Consider the following 6572-nt stretch of genomic DNA (forward strand, 5'->3'; position numbering starts at 1 on the left):
CATTGTTGCACATCTATTTAATCTTGTTGGCAGAGTATGAACAAACGAGCGCGAGCGTGCGATAATTCATAATTCCATAATTCTGTTATCGCTCCTCAAAATTATGGTGTTTTGCAAACGAGCTCCAGCATCTGCGAAGCTTTATTTTAATAATGGGCTGCACGGTTTCAAAAGGACTCGACGCTGATTTGTCTGTGTGTTGTTTCAGGTGCACAGCTACTGTTCCTGTCCATATTCTCCCTGAGTAGTGTTTTATGGCTGTGTGATATTCTATTTTACAATAACCATATATTCAACCATAAGCAAAGTCGAAGGCAGGAGGGAAGATGGAAAAACAAACAAAGCGAGTCCGTTCTTCCCCAGATGAACATCCAGGTTTTCCCTTTTCAACAAATTTGATCAGAATCCATCATTTGCTGCACAACTGACGCTTGAAAAGGTCGACTCGAGGATCCCATCGTAGTTTCTGCAGCTCCTCCATCAGAGGAGAAAAAGTTGACGATGAACTTCAGCGTGAGTCAGGTCAGCGCTGTGCAAGTTCTCGGCATATTTTAGTGAAATCATTGCGTAAAATGTGACACACACTGATTCATTGATTAAACCACGTCTCCTGCAGTCGTGTTTGAGTCAAAGGCTGGTAGTGCAGCTGGCCTACTTATGGCCTGATTGAAGCCTAATGAAATCTTTTAATGAGCCGTCTCCGTGTGACAGCCTCTGGAGGGCGAGGCAGGAGCTCACACAGCGCTGTGTGCGTGTCTGCGGCGCCTCCGTGGCCGTCGCTGCGTGGATGTTGTGTGTCTGTGTGCGAACGTGTTTGTGTATAGAACCAGCCAGTTGTCCCTCGAAGGGCTCGAAGAGTTTCTGGGATTTTTATAAGAGAATTAAAGCGCAGGAGACAGAATTAGCAATAACTTAAAGCAAGCGGCCACAGAATAATTCCAAAATATTTATGGTTTTAATCAGCTTTTTTCTTTCACCCCTTCATCTGTTTTACATGTGAGTATGGTCTAAAATGCCCTGCATGTTATTCTAGTTTTCTAAAATGTCTCCTCTTTCCCCCATGGAGAAGACGAGCACATAAGTAAAGAAGCTCTTTTCCTGGAGCTGACGAGCAGATAAGAATAGGAATTACAGAGGCATTCAGTGGGGGGAGGGGGTGAGACATCCAGACAGGAGGGAGGGTGAGAAACGGTGAGGAGAGGGAGGATGACGGAGGAGAAAACACAGCTGCACACAAAGGAAGGGACCGGCTCCACTTGTGACTGAACTCCATGTTGTTGTGTTGCTTTCTTGCAGCGAGTTTACAGGAGCGTGACTGATGACGGGGAGCTTCTGGTTCGTCTGAGGACAGGGCCCGGCTTCTCCCTCTCAAGGCCCATCTAAGCACAGGATATGCAGAATGTGATGAAACGCATCCTGGTGCAATAACAAGAAAATGTCACACACAAGTGAAGCGGGCTGAGGTCCCAGTAGCGTCTAATGACAGAACTGGGTAATGTAATAACTTCAGCCTGATGAAATGCTTCTGTAAATGGGAGGAAAATGGAAATTAACTGACTTTCTCCAGTTTAATTCAATACACTTATTGTCCCCAAAGGGACATTTTGTTTTGGCAGTGAGGTAATGATTCAGCTACATTAGACATTCCAGCCCTTCTAATGGCGGCTCCTACTGGAGCAGCGCCTCCTACTACAGGTCTGTGCAGCCTGATCACAGCATCATCAGGACAGAATCCATCCACCCGCTTCAGATGTTATCACCCGTAACGAATGGGCCGATCAGAACTTATCAGCGCAGTCGTACGGGCCAGTAGGGGCCTGCTCTGCCCCCTCGCTAACAGCTAACAGCTAGCTAAGTTGCTATGTTAAGCAGCTTTGGAGGTTGTGGTTGGGGTTAGGGCTGGATAACGGGTGGGGGGTTCAGGTTACAGTTAGCTAACACAATACCGCTAGCTATTTGCTAAGTTATGCTCGCTAATAAATCAAAATCAAACTCTTCGATCCTCCCATCTGAACAACAACCGCTCAACAGCGCCCCTACTGACTCTGCTGGTTAAATCATCCGAGTCATGATCAACCTTACTGTACAGAACAGGAGACTTTTACTGTTGGAACCACGGAGGTGACATGACTCTGATATGAGCATGAGCATAAAACACGGCCGTGTTTGTGGGTCCGGCAGTCGTTGAGTCGCCTCCTCTCCACTCGCTTGGAGATCATGTATAGATTACCGACAGTGTGGCTCCGGGCGCTATCGGAGCGGATCTGCTGTTTTACCTCTGGATAAGACAATCTCAGGTCACAGACTCTGTAAGCGATGGGGTGCTCAGCAGATTAAATCTACGGTGACCCGGGGCGGCCCGCGTGCCCGATGAGGCCATGCGTCACTGTCTGAGGTGATCCGGTGTCCGTTGGTGCAGGAGGAGGGTTTTTAAAGACAGACGCACACAGAACGGATGGGGGCTGTCCTTGCAGCTGGAGCTCAGTGCTTTCCATATAAAATACCACCGCGCTGCCCTTCTAGTAAACTTTAAGCACGTGCGGCGCAGATGTGATTTCCACAGCAATAAACATAACGCATTGTTCTTAGCCCAGCGCCGCTACATTGTACCTGGCATGTTATCATCTCTCTCCATTTCTCTGCTCGTCTCACTTCTGTCCCACTGTTGATATTGATGTTGCCGATGCTGAGGACGAAATTAGAGGCAATATCAGCTCGACACTAAGGAAGACGGATCTCCCCGCAGCGCGTGTCGCACGAGATACGAGCACACGGCGCCGCGCTGCTCGTCACCATGTTCTGTAAAGCACAGAGGAGGACGGCTTCGACGCAGCCGTCCTGCGGTTCAAATGGAAACCCACAGCATTTAGAAGGAAGAAGATGATGAATTATGAATCAATAAAACTAATAACTTAAATTTCCTCTTGGTTCCCTGCTCATTCTGAGGATATATCGCTGTCAGGAGCCTGGACTTCGCCCTCTCGGTCGGTGTTTATTGCTGTGACTGTGAAGATGGAGAACATGGAGCCGGTGGCTGCAGAGGAGCCTGAGGCCAGGTTTGACTCGGTGTCTCTCCAGTGTTTCCTGCCTCCCTGCGGCCCACTTCCTGTCTGTTCATCAAGGTGAAGCTCAGTGGTTAACGCGTGGCCGTCCACATAATGTTGGTGCCTGGGGTCTCATTCTGAGACTAACGCTTTGCTTCAGACGTGTTGTGCAGCTGGAGGCCTGCGTGTTATGATCAGTCTCCTCTTCACGTGTCTTCAGCTGCATTTCGCTTTAGTTCTTCGTACAAAATTCACACATTTGGTAATTTTACACTGCAATAATTAAACCCTGGATGTCTTACTTTATTTTGACTGTGAACAATATACTGTGGTACAGTACATGCAGTGGTGTATGTGTTGCCTTTGAGTTATGGGAAGACAAATTAGCAAGTTGAGTAAGGGCTTGTTGCATTATTAAAACCAATTTGGTCTATTTCTCATTGCTCAGAAACTTAGCATCACTGACGTGGAGCGTTGACTAAGTGTTCCATCTGTCTCCCTGCATCTAACACAGGTATAACTGCTTCCCAAAATAGACACACACAACTAAGTGACACAGACAGAAGTTCCCGGGTCTCATCATTCGCTCCATGCGGAAAGAGACTTATTTTAGCTGTGTGAATTAACAGCCGCTGTTCGGAGGCATAAATCGCGCCGGCGCTCCGACTGATTGCTCCAACGCGAACGGAAGCGCGCTGCGTTCAAAAAGCATATTTAAGGCGGAATTTGAAGGGAAATGTGAAAGAATCAAAGGAGTGTGAAGTAAATGTCAGCACGCTCTCTGAAAAACTACTGACGCGAGTGAGGAAGGAAGAGTGAGCAAAGCGGTGGTTAGAGCACATTTTAAGACAAACAAACTTAAATCTCCGTTAAAGGGCTCTTGTTAAAGTGCTGTCAGCAGCTACGAGCGATCCCAGCGTTTGAAGTTGGCGTGGGCTCATTCCACAGAAAGGAATGTGTAAGTTATTGCTCTATCTGCCAGCAGTGATTCATCTCACAGCACATTACATTTTTCCATTTCACCTCTAAATTGTATTGGTTCTTCCAAAAGGACATTTTTGCCCTGAGCTGAACCTCCATGGAAACCTTCTCCTCGGACTGTGTGCAAATCCAGCCCTGACAGGAGGCCCAGAAGAGCTGGACGTCTGCAGCCAACTGGTCCTTTGGTGCTGGACAGAATTGTAGGATGTGTAGATCAAAATCAGAATCTAACGAATCTATTCAATTTGAATACAGATATTTGAAACAAATTCTAATCTGTGGTGGACAAATTCTTAAACATTTCACAGGAAAGCATTTATACCAGTTTAAATGGGGGTCCATGAAATGAACCCCCTGACTTTAAGGTGTCGCGTCAGAGCATACGATGTATAAACCGAATAGGGGAACAAAATTTACAATCTTGGAAATAAAAATCATGTTAGGATACGTAGGAAAGCACCTCTGTGTCGTCTGATTACCTGGAACACGAACATTTCGAAAATGTGAAAAGCTGTTTGCTCCATTTGTTTTGCTGCTATGATTCACAAATTGAAACCAATTTTCATTTCATTTCATCCTTAAAGTACAAATTGATATATCTGCTTTGTATTGAAAATCACATTTGTTCTGACAACAACAAAATGTATCAGTTACATTGTGAAATACTTTACAGTATCATACACATGTTCATGTTGCGTAATGAGGATGGATCCTATAAACAGGGTGCTTCTCCTTTATCCCACTTCAGACCAATAAGGTGAATAACATAACATCCAGTGGTCTTCACATTAATTATGTGCAGCTTGAATAAAGACCAGGTAACTACTGTTACATCGCTAAACCAGCTGTTAGCTGTTAGCTAGATTAAAAACTCAACTGATGCTCTGACAAGTGAACATAACATACATGTATAAACTGAAGGCATCCACATTTTAAAGTGAAAGCGTGTGAGAGAAAGAAGAACTGAAGAGACAGCACTGTGCGTGCATGTGTGTGTGTGTGTGTGTGTGTGTGTGTGTGTGTGTGTGTGTGTGTGTGTGTGTGTGTGTGTTTGTGTGTGTGTGTGTGTGTGTGTGTGTGTGTGAGATGAGAGAGAAAGAGAGGTTGAAATCGTTAATTCCTGGCACTGAGAAAAGGACACTCAGCCCTTAGCCAGTGAGCAGAGAGAAAAATCACACACACACACACACACACACACACACACACACACACACACACACACACACACACACACACACACACACATTTTCACAGATCAACAGCGCCCCCTGTGCCCAAACCATAAAAGCACATCTTGACGTCCTATTTCCATCTGTCCTCTAGTCAATATTCTTTTGCATGCTAATGAAGTCATTATCTGTTCCTCATACACTCAGCAGGCCTGAAAGACATTCACAGAGAATCACAGACAACGAAGGAAGAAGAGCTTCATCTCCAAAATAAGGGAGGCATCACTTTGTCCTCCAAGGCTGATACTATGTTTGATCTCCACCAGACACAAGGAGAACAGATTCACACAAGCGTTGATCACATCTGAGTAAAAAAATAAAACAAAAAAGAATTAACCAAAAATTGAGATTGACCTTCTTAACACATGAAGTAAACACAAACCTTGCAACTGACATGGTAACACACAATCTTACATTTGTTTTCCTATAGAAAGAATTCAGAAAGAATCAGTTTGTTTTGTTTTGATTCATAATCTTTACTTTAAAGTCTTCATATGTGATTAAATTGTTGCAACAGTAACATTTAAAGTTTAAAGAATGTTGACACTGACTAGATAAATAGAACACAGCTGTTTTGTATCATTCCAACCAAATGCTCTGCTCTGTGTCTGCAGGTTACTGGCCACTCTTTAGGGTTTTCTGCACAGCTCCTTGTGTCCCTGTGTTTTTGGCTTCATTCCAAGAGCACCTTTCATTCTGCTGATGTTACATTTACTATTTTTAGCTCTGCAGAGCTGTTCAGAATCAGATACTGCTGTTATATGTGTTTGGTAGTGAACATAGACTAAAACGCACTTTGTCATTTATTTGGGGTCAGTTTTAGTCATTAATACTGCACTAGGATTCATTCACAGTGTATGTCTCTCTGGGGAAGTTGCTGTGATGTGTTGCTGTTGTTTTTTCAAAGCACCACCTTTTTTACATCAAAAATCAAAAGAAGACATCATTTGTCCAGACACGTAACGTTCACAGGCGACTCAATGATGACTCACCCCGACCCTCTGGCTCTTTCTCTTTCAGAGATATTGCAGCATTAATAATTCACCTATTGACCTCAGTCCTGTGATGAATTTAAATTTAATGATACCGAGGCCTTTTCATGTGTGTGAGCTTCAATGTACGAGCAAAAGCCCTAAAGTTAATTTAGCTTATTAAGAAGTTAAACCACGGCTGACAGCTCCTTCTGCAACTCTCACTCTCTCTCCCACAGACACACAAGCTGCATTTATTGAGTTCTTCTATTTAGATTCAATTACTAAACAGTAATCCCGGCCTCATTCAAACTCAAAACATATCCAGACCCCCAACTTAGAGCTTT

The 6572-nt window shown here is 44.4% G+C and overlaps 1 long non-coding RNA gene across 1 annotated transcript; it reads right to left on the minus strand.

The window, feature by feature from the left end:
* Positions 1 to 1043: 1043 nt before the first annotated feature.
* LOC114848701 (uncharacterized) lies at positions 1044 to 2494 on the minus strand. The gene is made up of 2 exons (XR_003784499.2): positions 2277 to 2494; positions 1044 to 1379 (listed from the first exon to the last, which is right to left on the minus strand). It is a non-coding gene; the product is annotated as an uncharacterized LOC114848701 (long non-coding RNA).
* Between the last annotated feature and the right edge of the window lie 4078 nt (positions 2495 to 6572).

This window comes from Betta splendens, chromosome 22 (genome assembly GCF_900634795.4).
Source record: "Betta splendens chromosome 22, fBetSpl5.4, whole genome shotgun sequence".
Taxonomy (NCBI): domain Eukaryota; kingdom Metazoa; phylum Chordata; class Actinopteri; order Anabantiformes; family Osphronemidae; genus Betta; species Betta splendens.